The sequence below is a fragment of the Cuculus canorus genome, chromosome 3 (genome assembly GCF_017976375.1).
Source record: "Cuculus canorus isolate bCucCan1 chromosome 3, bCucCan1.pri, whole genome shotgun sequence".
NCBI lineage: Eukaryota > Metazoa > Chordata > Aves > Cuculiformes > Cuculidae > Cuculus > Cuculus canorus.
This window is the reverse complement of record NC_071403.1, coordinates 117,152,507-117,167,118: the sequence shown is the minus strand read 5'-3', so window position 1 is coordinate 117,167,118 and position 14,612 is coordinate 117,152,507. Positions and strand designations below refer to the sequence as shown.

At 38.2% G+C, this 14,612-nt stretch overlaps 1 protein-coding gene across 4 annotated transcripts in view; it reads right to left on the bottom strand.

Annotated features, from left to right (window-relative positions):
- Positions 1-7,695: 7,695 nt before the first annotated feature.
- Positions 7,696-14,612, bottom strand: part of TDRD15 (tudor domain containing 15) — a 197,414-nt gene continuing 190,497 nt past the window's right edge. For all 4 annotated transcript variants that reach the window (XR_008449278.1, XR_008449277.1, XR_008449279.1 and 1 more), the window contains one exon: positions 7,696-11,416. The gene's annotated coding sequence lies outside the window, so the exon portion shown is untranslated. The remainder of the gene's footprint in view (positions 11,417-14,612) is intronic.

Below are 14,612 nucleotides of genomic sequence, written 5' to 3'. Positions count from 1 at the left end.
GAAAAAAATCATATTTTTCTTATGAAAAAGTATTTTTTTTTTAAAATCAAGTTCATATGTTCTAATACCATGTTTTGACCTGCAATAACCCTAGACAATCACATAATGCATTGCCTTCTGAATGGAAATCATACTAGACAAATATCCTGTGGGTTACAAACAGGAGTCACAGGCTACTCACAGCTGGGTAGCTTAATGCTGCCAAATTTTTTTAAGATAATAAGATTCTAGTTAGATACTGGAAACATCACAATTTTTTAACCTAGCTTTTGTGTACAAATTATATATTTTCCAAAATATCAGCATTTTCTCTTTTGAGTTTGGATAAGTAACCTGTGTTTAGCACAGCAGGCAGACCTTGTGCTGTCAAAAGCCCGAACATGCTTAGTTCACATTCCTCTTCCCCAGGAAGAAATCTTCACCAGAAGGATCCCTGGAAACACTGGTATTTTTGAAGGGATCAGCACATCACAGTGCTACAATATGTGGAATATTTCAAAGTGGAATATTTTGATTTAAGCTAAAGTACAGTTAAGTTTCGTCTAAGCAGTTGTGGTTTTTGAAAGTTAGACAGAATGTCCCTTTGATAGAATGTTTTCTTTACAACAGTGTTTTCTAGACGTTGTTCCTTGAAGATGATAACGGCTTGTGTTCAGTATGATCCGTGCTGAACAGATGTCTCTTCTTCTGTAATCACCTCTGTTTGGAGTTTTCATCTATATTAAAGCCAAGGTCAAGCAGAGATCTGGAGCCAGCTCCAAATTAGCAAGAGTTTTGACTGTTGTGAAGTTTCATAACATTAAAATTAGACCTTGGACAGTAATAGAATATGCATAAGATTTCTGGGAAAATTTATACATATGCATGTAAGTGGGAAATCTATTCTGTAACTAGCCTTTGTCTCATTGCACATGAACGATGGAGATCATTCCCTCATGTTGCCCAAGCCTGATAAAGGACGCTTGCTTTCTAAAACTCCAAAACTGGTCTTAGAGAGTTTTATTTGCTGGCATTTTCAGTATCAATGGCCCAGTGATGCAAGATTGCTCCTTTTGTAATCCCTGAAAAAGTTCCTCTTTTTTTTTTGAGAATGACTCGTAAATCATCTCAGTGAAATTTCTGAGTGGTCACTGAGTTCCCCGGTGATGGAGGTCCGTGAAATGAGGTCTTTATGTGGAACTGCCAGTTTGCTTGACTGACGATCCTAGCTAGAAAGGAACTTCCTGTTAAGTGATGGAGGAGCTCCAAAATGTCCAGAATTGTGATATATTTCATTGTTTTCCGTTTTAATACATAGGAGAAAAAAAATAATCAGCTGTCCGTTAAAAGCAGATCTCTTTCTTAGCATACAAACTGCAGCCTGGGGAGATTTGCATCCTGCAAGGGCCATTCATACTATTAGTAGAACTTTAAAGAGAAAAATTAATGACTTGCTCTGCCCATATTTATCTTCCATAAAAGGTGCACAGCCTCTGTGCTATTATTTTAGCCTTTCTGTGCTAGATCCTTGTCCAGCCGATATAAGGAGGCTCAGCAAGTTGCTGCTCCCATGACAGCCCAGTCCCAGCTACTCTCCAGCGTGGGTGCAGAGCTCACGCTTAGCCAAGTGCAGTGCATGCTGTAACCAGAATGAACTGGAATGACCTTAGTCAGGTAGAGGTGAAGAGACCACAGCAAACAGTCCACGCCTCCCTCTAAGCAACTTATGAAGACTCCTCACCACGAGCACTGAGGTCTCCCAGTCCTAAGATACAGATGTGCCGGGGGGGGAGCGTGTGGTGGGAAGGAAGGGAAGGAAGAGAAAAGAACAAAATCCTAAACAAAGACAAATAATAGGGCACTCTCAGCTTAAAAGAAAACATTAGACCCCATCTAAAGTACATTTTCCATTCAAATGGGAAGATCACATGCTGGATACCGGTTCTCTTTGATTATGTTAAATATTGTTAAAATCAGTCAGATTTGTTAGTGCAAGCGCAAGTGTTCCTCTCGCTAATTCTCCTTCTCAGGAACTGAGATGACAGCAAGTGAGACAATCCTGAAAAGACTAGTATCCTTGGACACGGGTACCTTCTTCCAAATCCCTGAGTGTTGCTTAAAAGCAGTTGAGACGGCACTTCATGTGCCTTGAACCCTTTACAGCTCCTGCCTACGGAAGTGCAGCTTGACTCAGAAATAGCCCTGCGAGTACAGAAAGAAATGAGTTCATCTTCACATCTTGTGCTTTAAGCTTTGTCTTGGGGCTCATAGCAATTTCTCTGCCGTAGATTACATGGCTGGGTACCTCTGGGATCCCTTCCCAATTTAAAAAGGCCAAGGGAGCAGCGTATAAAAAAATGAACCCTTCCTGGCATCTGATTCAAGACATTGCTTAGTCACATGTCCCTCCATCTTTCTCTCCAGCACAGAATAAGACAAATGTACGGCTCAATAGATTCTGTGAACATCCTTGCCATCAGCTGGAATTTTCCTATTTCCTGCAGTGAGGAATTGATGGGTGGTTTTCCCTGCTCATCAGCTCCATGAGAAAGTGCCCTAGAAATACACTCGCTTCTAGAACTGCGCTATGATTTCATAATGATTACTCTTCATTCCCATTCTGATTCTCGTGTGTGATACATCAGCACTGCCTTTTGTCCCTACTTTCATGAAAATATACCACCGTGGGAGGCCTTGAGCTGCAGATCATCACCCACGTGGGATACCAGATGGGGGGAATGTCACAGATGTTGCATACGTACATTTGTGTGCACATGTGTGTCTCTGCATGTGTAGATTACACCCTAAGATTATTTTCAGTATTCAGCTTTAGCCATTGCTAGAGACAGGATAGTAGACTATAAAGGCCTATATTGGTCTGGTTTTACTCAGCAAAGCAGTTTTTATGCATTTGTAGGCAAACAAAAAAAAGCCAAAATGGCAAATTACTGCTTTTCAGCTCTTGTTTTTGACTTATGTACTATCCATTCATACTGCTGGCCCTTGTGAAAGGGACAAAGTAATGCCTTCTGTGAGAAACATATCCTGGTAGAAAGAACTTCAGCACTGAAAACTTCTTCAAAGATGAGTCAGAGCTGTGTAAGTTTCTATTGCCCTTCCAAAAAAATGGAAGATGAATGAAAGAAATGTCATTATACTCTACATCTCTTAGACAAAAGAAAAGCAGAGCTGGGGTTTTTTTTTTCTGTCTCGCCAGCAGCTTCTGTGTATAAATTATACATTTTCTTAAATATCTGCATTTTCTATTTCGGGTTTGAGCTGATAACCTGTGTTTTTGCACAGTAGGCAAACCTCATGCTGTCACAAGCGGCAGTGATACAGCCTCACATTTCAGTTCTCTTCATCCCAAGGAGCCTTTGATATTATGCCATTAGAGATAATGCAAAGCTTTCAATTGAAACACTGTAGACACCAGTGATGCATGACAACCTTTCTAGCCAATGAAATGCCACTATACAATGGGACCTGCTCAGCCACACTAGCCCTTGTTCAGAGGAGATAATAATTGCTGTAGAAAACCATGTCACCTTCTCTAGTTAAGGAGCTGAAGGAGTCACAAGTTTCTCCCCTAAGAAGATGGAAATACACGTGTCAAGAATTGAAAAATTATAGATGTGCACTGAATGCACTTTGAAATAATTCTTGCAGCAGTTCAATCCCCAGTACACCTTGTGTGGGGCTTGGGATTAGGATTCCGTGTGTTCGGTGAGTTGTTTGCATTTTGGAGCACGGAGGTTCAGGGGCAAAGGTGCTGCCATGACTTTCTCATCGCAGAGCTCAATGCGCTGTGGGACTGGGTGCATGGATAGATGGACAAATAGCCAAATAAATCTCCCAGCAAATGATCACTATTAAATTATTTTAAATCTTTCATGAACGATAAAGAAGAGAAGCAGACAAAGTGTCTGTTATGTAAAGTATTTAGGAGACTTTCATTTTAACAGCATCCATTATTCCCCTTCCTTTTAGTCGCAGAGTATTTTTATGAGGAAAATTCCCTGGTTGATACTGTCTTTTTACACAGTATTAGGATGATATTAACTCCCCCTTTGGGAGAGAAAAAGAAACTAAAAAGTAGCTGAGATGGGCTGGAGCTGCATTTGTTGACTCTTTTATTGGGACCTGGATCTGCTCCCGCAAAACTAAAACAGGACAAGCATATACACAAATAGAGCAGGGAAAATAGCCGAAAGAAGTAAGAAAAGCTTCTGTTTGTACTGTTGACTCTGATTTGTAACCCCGATGCTGGAGAAATACAAGCATAGCACATAGACTTATCAACTAGTCCAAGACCTGGCAAGCTTGAACCAATGTCAAGCTAAGACATTACTGCTGGCTGCCTGTCTGCTCACAAAGTTAATGACACCTACAAGAGAGGAAAAAAAAAATGCATAAATAGTTTTGGCCAAAATAAGCCAGATTCCATTCAAGTAGAAAAAACCCTGAGGGTGGGGGTAAAGATAAGGAAGGATGAGCCTGAGAGTTGCACTAGGGCACAAGTCCTGTGTTGTAACCAACTTTCAGGACTCACAGGATCAGAAGCACAGAAATATAGAAGTGTCTCCATAAATTCTCGGCTCCTGAAACTGGTAACCCTGGCAGCTGAAGTGAAAAACGTTACTCCTTTCTGTTGTGTTGTTCTCCCAGCAGTACTGTCAAGCTATCGCTGCCAAGTATGGCAACTGGCATAATATCCCATTTTCTCATGTTTTCATTCATCTATTAAAGTTAATTTTTGACATGCTACTGCTGTTATGTTGTTTTCTCATCTTTGTTCTTCCAATTTACAAAAAAAACATCAGAATCATCTTCCAGGGTATCAGGAGGTCTCCTTGTTTGGATTGATTTCATTATTCACATTTAAGTTTTATTTACTTTTACAAATTGTGTTTTATAACATGCTGCATTGGTCTTTTGCTGTCTGAATGATGGAGACCATAGATTTTGTTGCTGAAGCCTGGATAAAATAGCAATTCTAATATATTATCCCTGCAGCCCTTACTGTCTAAGGGCTGTAGTTTTAGGTTGTCTACCTCCTGTCATTCCTGCTTCTAAAACCATACAGTAAGAAGACTCATTCGTCAGTAGGTGCTCTCAGTTTCTATGTGATTTTCAACACTAATATAGAAACCATGTGTTACATAAAAAAAGCAAAACTAAATAAAAGCAACATGACTTGTTTATTTGCATATTTCAATATTTACCTTTTTGTTCTTCATTAGTTGATATCACTCCTTGACTAAATTTAGGGGTTTTGTTGAGCAAAGGAACATACAGTCAAGTTCCTCGTTCAGAGTCACTCAGAAAGGTTTCTTAACAAATCTTCAGCTGTTGGGACTTCAAAATGCTTCAAGAGCCTTTCTTATTCAGTGCTGCACTGAAATCACTTCCTGAGGTCCATGATCCAAATCCTGGTGAAGTCAATGGAAGTCACTGCAGTAATATCAATGGGGCTGGATGCAGTCCATAAGGCATTGACCACTTGAAGTTGTTTTGCAAATGCTGAATCTCTCCTTATGCACAAATCACAGTCAATAACGAGGAACAGGCTTTAATGGGGCTGAGGGAGTACATGGTGTATGTATACAGCACTTAATTGAACTCATCATTTTACCCTCTTATAAAGTGTTTCCCACACTAAGCGTTGCTCACATTACTCGTAGGAGATTTGATTTCTGAAATCCCACACAAAAATGTCCCAGCTGTTCTATATACTATATCTTATAGTACTTGTCACTGTGTGTAGGAAGGGTAATTAGCCTAAAGAACATTATATTTCACTGTCAAATGCTAAATGTCAGTATTATAAATTTCTAATATAAACAACACAACACATTTAGAAACAGTCGGGGAGAGAGAAAGAGGGAGTATTCTTTGAAAAGGTATTTCACCAAGGGACTGGATGGCCCAGGCAGTTGTTACAATGTCGATTGTTAGGAAAGTCATCTTTTCAAATTCTATAGTGTCGAACAAATCAGTAGTATCCAGCTGTGATGGGCGGTACTGCAGGAGTTAATGCTGTGGATCTGACTGCACACAGAAGTAGTCCTGTCTTTTCTTAGTCACACAATATTATTCATAAAGACCCGAATTCCTCTGTGAATTCTCTGTTCTTGAAATGGTCGAAATGTGGAATTTCTGTCCAGTTAGACATTTCAATATTTGAAAAACAAGTATCTCAAGTTATAACAAAGAAAGATTACTACATATACTTCAGTAGTGTCGGGGGGGATGGTGGGTGGGTGGGTTTGTACGGTGCTTGGTTTTGGTTTCTTTATTATTTAGAAAAGAATCAGGCTTCATTGAGTTTGTTCTCAAAAATCAACCTTGGACTTAAGCTTTCCAGGTATTCCAAGTATCTCTCTTGTTCCAAAAATATTAACCGAAATTTCACAGACTGAGAGAGGTTTTGGCATGTTAAATAGAGTTGAGCATTTCACAGTCAGGAAACACTCCAGCAACAGGAAATCCACACCTTAAGCAGAGGTAATTTGGACCCCGGACATCACTGATGCAGAGTCAGGAGAGTGACACGGGAACCACTACTGCAGCAAAGACACTCGGTGCTTGAAGGCTCCTGATCGGCAGGAAGATGATGGGAAGCTCTGGACTGTTTGAGTTCTTTGTTATTAAGTTTAGTAAACCTCTCTGAGACCTGTGGATACTGAAGTCCTGTTTTCAGTAGGAGCTAAACTAGATCTTTCAGACTTCAGCAAATCAGTTCTCTGGAAATGAATTTAGTAAGAAAAGGTTTTCAATGAGAAAACGTTCAGCCAACTCTGATACATTTACCCTTTCCTATTATGTGATCTTTGCTATTTTTATAGGATTAAGTAATACAAACTTGATTCTTTGTAGTACTCTCAGTATTGAGTCTGAAGTTATTCTGTGGCCACCAAAAGCAGCCTTTGCACTTAGGCAGACCTCGCTTTATCAGCACTCAATGATGAGAGTGTAGATGGTTTTTCTAAACTGACCTTTCATTCCAATTGAGGAATTGCTTACCCGGTATCTCAGAGTGCTTTAGCTAGAGGGCAAAGATCTCAGGGCAGAAAAAAAAGGACCAAGAAGAAGTGGAGGAAAGAATGAAAGAAAGATGAGCATGGAAAAATAAGTAAGGTTCTGAAGGAACTGGATGTGACCATAACAGTAGAGAGATACATACAGGAGGCATTTCAAACTCATTCTGGAGATATCTGATGGAAGATTAGCCTTCTTTCTAAACTCTGATACTTTAATTATATCCTCTACTTTCTGATTTTGAACACTTCAAGCTGAAAAAAAACAACAAAAAAAACACCCACTATGATGAGAACTGACTATGCCCCACCGCACTCAATGTACACTTTGCCAGTGGTTCTTACAGGAGTAGTTTAGAGCTTATGACTGCTTAGGCTACAAACTCTCGTTTCTGCAGTTCCACGCAATTTCTGAGAAGTGGTCTTAAGCCACAAGCCATCACAATTTCCCTTCAACAGCAACACAGCACAGAAAAGCAATAAACCAGACTCGACAACGTTGCCTTTAAAAGGAAGGGACAGTCCAAGATTTAGTTCTGTACTTTGCATATCTTTTTTAATCTTACTTCTTTTATTAAAATTCTCATTGCAATCTGGATTTCAAAAAAGAGAACCCTGGCTACTGACCACACATGCAATTATTACTGTGATTTTTCCATGGAAAAAATTGCAAACGTATTGTTTTATACTTACTCATCTGGAGAAAAAAACTTTTCTCAGCATTGTGACAATTATTTGCAAGATGCAAATTACTAAGTAGTTCATCTAATTTTTCCGTCAGTTTTCTTCACCATTTTTTTCTCCTTGCAGAAAGTGAAGGCGTCTAATACGGCTTCCAGTTTTGTCCTTAAGACCAAATATAGAAGAAAACATTAAAAATCCTCTCTCCGAATTTAAAAAATGTATGAAATTGTTGAAAAAAAATTATCACAGGAGTTTCTTGTCACTGTTACAGAATTTTGACATGAAAGATGCCCTAAAACACATTTCATTTCAATACTACTATAAGCAAATAACTTGCAGTATTATCAACTGATTTACAAAGGTTTTAAACAGCTATTCCTCAAACTAGATGTTTTAACTACAGCGATAATAGAGCAGAGTACATCATAACAAAAGGAGAGACCTTTCCAGTTTTATTAGTTGCAAAACAGCTAAAAATGTGCATTTATAATTAATTTTGAAATATAGTTAAAAATTAATGAACTCTTTCATTTAAATGTTAGTTGAATATCTATGAAAAGGATCTTTAATTTCAAATTCTAGTTAAATTTTGCCTGTTGTAAACTAAGCAATTTCTCTACAACGATAAAACCTTCTAGTCCTACCTACATTGCTACACTGCAAAGGTTCCCACCAGCAAACTCTGCCTGAGCTTTCATTATTTACCCACTGATAATACTGGACTAAACATTTACAATAAAGCAAACAAGTTTTTGTTAATGCCATTCTTTGTAAAAGACATAAGGAAAAATAAGGAAAGACTCAATTTTAATTCAAATATGTGCAAGTGCATGAATACCTGTGTACTTGAGGTTCACATATATTTTCGGATGATTCTATCAAAAGGTAGCTCCTGGTTGATGAAGGAACATAAAACTTTGTATAGCCCTGAAGAAGCAATCTTCTCTATAATTAATTAAAGTTATCTTCAAAATACCCTTCTTGTTTATGAATATGATAATCTATTTCAGGAAAGATTAAATCCTTTATTGTATATAGAATATCTTTTTATCAGCCTCATAAAAGTGACCATCTGGATCACACATTTCTGATCCTGTCAATTATCAGTGGTTGTCTCTGGAAATCACTGAATTGGCTCACAAAGGATTTATGTTTCATTTTCTTGGTCTATGGGAAGACTTGGATGCCCACATTATATATCACAGTCATCACTAAGAAGCAGCATGTAGCTACTGGTATTGTGTATTGTCCTCTGGGTAGGTAAATAAATTAGAGATTTTGAAAGGTATGCTGCGGAAATCAGTTTATCTTCCATAAACTATTGAAAAGAATTTGACAACATAATTGTAGCTCTGAACTTTTTGAAATAATGCCTTATAAAATATGACAATGGGGGATTTTTTTCTTCAGCTTAGAAAACTTATGTACTCCTAAGTACCTGCAAAACTTCACTCTTGTAAGTAAAACTTTTGGAATTTTTTGTAGACCTAAGTTACCATTATAATGATTTGAAAGCAAAGAGTGGGTATTAATACATTGAGGGACACATTTATCAAAAAGAGTGATCACAGGTACATAGGTCACTATGAAATCCCTTCACACTTTATTTTCCCTATGTATTAACATTTCTTTTCATCATAAGTAGACTTAGTAAGAACAAAGTTATGCATATACTTATTGCTTTGCAAGACCGAGCACTTCTTCACTCCCTGTTTAACCTGAAAGTAATTCAAACAAATCTGAGATACTTAGAAAAAGAAAAGCTGGAATCAACAGGGTCTCTGCTTTCACACTGTATAAATTTATGCTGGAACATGAGCACTGACATTTCATTTTTAGCTGTTGCCACACAATACTGCAAAGCAGATCAAATATAGCAATTAAAAATGTTTTGAAACTGCAACTCCTACTCCATAAATTACCACAGCCTTTTGTTACAGAACAACCAAGTCAACTTCCTGTTTGTGCTTAAACTATTCACAGCTTCAGCTGATGTCCTGCAGTGTCTTTTCTAAAGGTCACAGCACAGTTTTCGATTCACACATTTGATTAAAAATATAAGAATCACGGTGTCCTGGGAAATGATCTGCAGTAAAAATAGATCAAACTACCTCCTGTTTCCAGAATAAACCAGGTTACTGCCTCTTTTCCCCGTTCAGTTAGCATTGCAAAAAGAGAAGGGTATATGCATGACTGCAGAAATTATACTGCTAAACAAGGGAAATATATGTGAGGTATTTGTTTTATGATTTATGGTTTTGTTTTAGAGCACAGCTTTGCAACTGATAAAAATATGCTCAGATTAAAATATGGTTAAGGAAAACCAAGGGACAGAAAACTGAAAGTACTTCAGTTTTATAGGAATTAGGCTCTGCTCTAATTCTTCCTTAACTGCTGCAACACACTTTTGCACAATTACCTTCTGACCATATTGTCATAACTTTCTTTACATTGATGAGCATCCTCCCGGAAGTCCTATTCGCACTTAATAAAGTTACTGTGGCAGAGACTGTTCGGAGAGAGCTTACATGTCATCCTTTCTTTCCTTCAATATCATATCCCTCAGTTTTCCTGGCAGGATAATTAAATGTCTGCTTCTGTTATCAATAATCCTAATACTTCGGTGTCCAACAACCAGAAATTTCGAAACAGTATTTGCAGCATATGGTGCAAAATTCTGGCCCAAAGTGAGTGGAGTACAGGAAAAAATGCCATGGCAAAATACATCTCTGTTAAATTACTAATTCCTTTGAGAATTCTTTTCCCTTTTCTACTCAGGAACTTCATTTTTATGTCATGAGCACAATTCTTTTAACCTCCTCTAATCTAAAGCAAGTTTACGATATTGTCCGGAGAAGGTATTCACACCAAGCGAGATGACTATAATTAAAAATTCACCTCTTCCCTGTGTTTTCAGCCTTCCTGCTGCATTGTCCAAGGAGAGGTTAATGCAAAATCCCCTACAGAACAAATATTCAAATGTGAGAGCGAGCAGGAGGGGTAAGGGTACATTTTCAAGGCCCAAAGGTTGATCTGAGAGATCTTCCTTGGAGCCTCTGATTCCCAGAGGAAGATTTGGATAGATTTAGAACTGGAAAATCCTGACTAGACTTTATCCAGACCCTGTAGTTACACAAAGAAAAAACAGGGAATATGGTGTTGAGGCAATTTATAACAGACTGGTGAGCATTTTGAGAGGGAATGGGCCAAGTCTGAAGAGCAGCTCCAACACATGTTCTCTCAAATGTAAATTGGATTAAAAACTGTTCCATTTTACTTTACTGTGAAATGACAGTCTGGTTTATTAGCTATGCGGGTCCCGACTAAAATTTAGTATGATTTTTATCTTAAGAGTGACTCTGTAGGGAACTTTACATTTCTTTGATGACTTTCATTATAGCTTTAGCTATATTTAAACTGAATTTTCATGTACATAGCACATCACATTTTTCTTTTAAGCACAAGGAAAAGATGTCAGAACGGACTGCTCTTTGTGAGCCTGTGCTGTAACTATATATACTTGGACCATTGGAAAATGAAGTAGATTCATGTAAAGGTAAACAGTGTCTTTGATGTAGTTAACTCTGTTTTCAGAAAAACAATATCATTGCTTCCAGGGATAATCTGATCCCCTCGGTTACATGTATCAGTCCTGCTATGGGATCTGCCTGCACGGAGCTCCACAAAATCTTCTTGACCAGGTCCCCTTTCATCTGGGTTGGAGAGGAAACACACAGTTTCATAATGAATATTATTAAGCTGATAGATTATACATTAACACAATCATTTACATCAGTATTTGATGAAGCAAATCTAGTGATTTATTCTAATGGCTCCATTACTGTGCTGAATATTGGCTAAGTATGCACTGTCCCTTTCGGGATCTTTGCTTCAGAAGAAAAATAACTCCCAAGTATTGATATTTTAGTTTGAATAACCATTCTTATAATTTTTTCTCCATAAAATATACTTTTTTTCATCCCCATTAAATATATTTTCCTTGCTCAACATAAAATCGCAAATGGCAATATTGGAAAAAGAAGCCTTGCAAGACTCTACTTTTATGTTCTCACAACTTAAAAATAGCCACAGCAATCTTTTTTTGCCACTATATTTTCTGAAACTATACTGTATAACAACACTACATCGTTTTGATAGCTCACAATTGCAAGTCTGCTTTCCTGATCCAATTTCAACTTGATATTTCTGCAATAGATCATATCACAAAAGCGTACCAGTCAGAGCAAAGATTTAGCATAATTCCTATATTTAGGGTTCTGTCAACAGATGTTGAAAATACAAAGAAACTAGTTTGAAAATAGAAGTCATGGTAAACAGGCATTTGTCTATCAAGCCTGAAAGTATAGCTGGCTACCTGCCTTGCTAGCAATTGCATACATTATTATCCTTGAACTGTAGCTGTAAATGCACTAGCGTACAGTGACGCTGCCCAGAGAAATAAATCAGTTTGAAAGTAACCTACTTCTTTCTTTCAAATTACCATTAATAACATTTTGCTTTTGCAAGATTAATGCACCTTAGCAGACAAAGATACAGTGAAACCAATTGTCTTGTCTGTGCTCCAGCTTTCAGTCATGTCGCTGTCTTTTTCAGCATTACCTGTGTATGTATGTATATATTTCTAAGCAAATTTAGAGCTGGGATGTACAGTACAGAAGACAATTTCCTTCTAAGATAAAGAGAAAGCTTTGTGCTTGAGAGAATGTCTCTCTCCTCACTGAAAACTAAAGCTAATGGGATTTTTTTTTTTTTTTTTTGAGAAAGAACAGAAAAATACCAAATTGTATGCAGAATGTCATCCCAAAGCTTCCTGGATGCAGTGGTTCTTTGCTGAATCGTAGGTGGTTTTTCTGACAGTTCTGTTTTTTAGGGACCCAGTAGTGCCCAGAGCAGTCAAGGCTCTGCCACTTGGGAAGGCTCTGTAATCAAGTAAAGCTCCATATGGACCTCTTGAGAGAAATCATAGAAACAGATATTTTCTTGCCCAATTTCCTGACTTAATGCCACTGTCACTTTTGTGATTCTTTTCCCATCTTTTTCGACTCTGTCTGCTCACATCAAAATCGTTTTTAAATGAGCACACCTCTGCCTGAGGTCTAGATCAGCATGTCCAGCAGTGAGGGATTATCTGCACCTTCACAGAGACCTGCCTGGCTCTGGAACTCACAGCCCTAAAGCTGGAAATCATGAAGTCTTAGAGGCTTTCAGCTCAACTGAAGCATTTCAAGATTTCCAGACTACTTTTTGTACCAAGTCTTTAGGGCAAAATTCTTGGGAAAGGCTCCTACGATGGGATTCAGCTGAGCAAGAGTAGAGCTCTTGCTCAAGATTCAGTTGAAAGTTAAAGACATCCAAATGAAGGTGCCTAGAGGCACACTTGAGGCCTCACCTCCACTTGTGGTTAATGGACAACTACTCAATAGAATTCAGCCTGCGAGCTCAGTTGCATGGAATGAGACACCTAATGCTATCTGAGATGGCCTTATCAAGTTTACAGTCAGCCCACAGGACCTGCATGAGATAAATCAGCTGCTGCAAGGTGTAATATATCAGCCCAGACAGCAACAGGCACTGTCTCGTGCACAATTAATTCATATCTACTTTAGGGCAAACTAAACTTGCTTCCGAGCTCCAGAGGCTGTTTTGATTAGAGTTCTATTGACTCTAACTAGAGCTTTGGACTCTTACATGCCTGTATTCACTTACCAATAGACACCTGTGTTTCAGACTTATGTGTCTGCACAGAGATTCCTAAATTTGGGTGTCAAAATTTGTGAGCCGATCCCATTGTATCGCTATATCTAAACTAACCACTACTATTTCTTTAAGTCAGGAGAGAGATGCTCTTCTAACGTGAAATACATCCTGCGGCGGTGTAATAGTTCAGAGCTTAGATGGGCCTATTTATCACCTAGCAATCCAGCACATCCTTGGTTAAACCCAGGGGTAGGTGTTTACATGGAGGACGGAAAAGGGGAGGGATTCCATTCTCAAGACTCAGACAGACTCATCATTTTGTGCCCTGTATCTCTCTTCCCTTACTGCCAGCTGTTGGCCCAGAAGAGCAGCAGCCTTCTGCAGGCTCTGTGCCAAATGTGGAAACACCACGTGAAAGACAAAAAGTTTTCATTTTTTTTTCCCCCCACAATAGGAGACTGACCGGCCATCGTGTTATTTAGAGAAAATGGTGTTTCCCTTTAGCAGGTGAGCAAACAGCATTTTCTTACACCGGGTGCCATCTCTTACATTTGGTTCATAAGCAGCTCTCTTTTTCAATGAGATGTGAAAATCTCCACCCCTCTCTTTGGTGGCTATTCAGCATTTCCCAGTGAGGAATGTACCTCTCACTGAACTTTAAATTCAGTAAATTGGTCTATACATTAAAAATATATGTGTTATGAATATTGTAATAGTATAGATTGAACTTATATATATAATATATATTATAATATATGTTATATATACTATATATTATATATAGTATATTATAATATAGTATATTATATAATATATAGTATATTATAACATATATATATATGCTTATATATAGTTGAACTCATAGATTATGTTTTTGGTTCTTGAGTGACGCCACACACAATGAAATTCTACAGAATGACAACCCATTTGGAGTCATTTCCAGCCTCTTCAGAAATCACAGCATATTATGGAAACAGGAGTAGTTTTGACATACCTGACTTTCATACACTGGAGAAAGAGCCACCTTTTGGCTTGCCCCAAAGGACAGCGCAGAATCAAGCTCTTTGTCACCCCTTGCAGTAGAGTTTACTCACTGCCTAGTGATGATAACAGATTTATCTCCAGAAAGACTCAAACCCAAAGATAGAACGTGGGCTTGCAAGAGCTCTGTTAAAAAAAAACAGTGTGTAG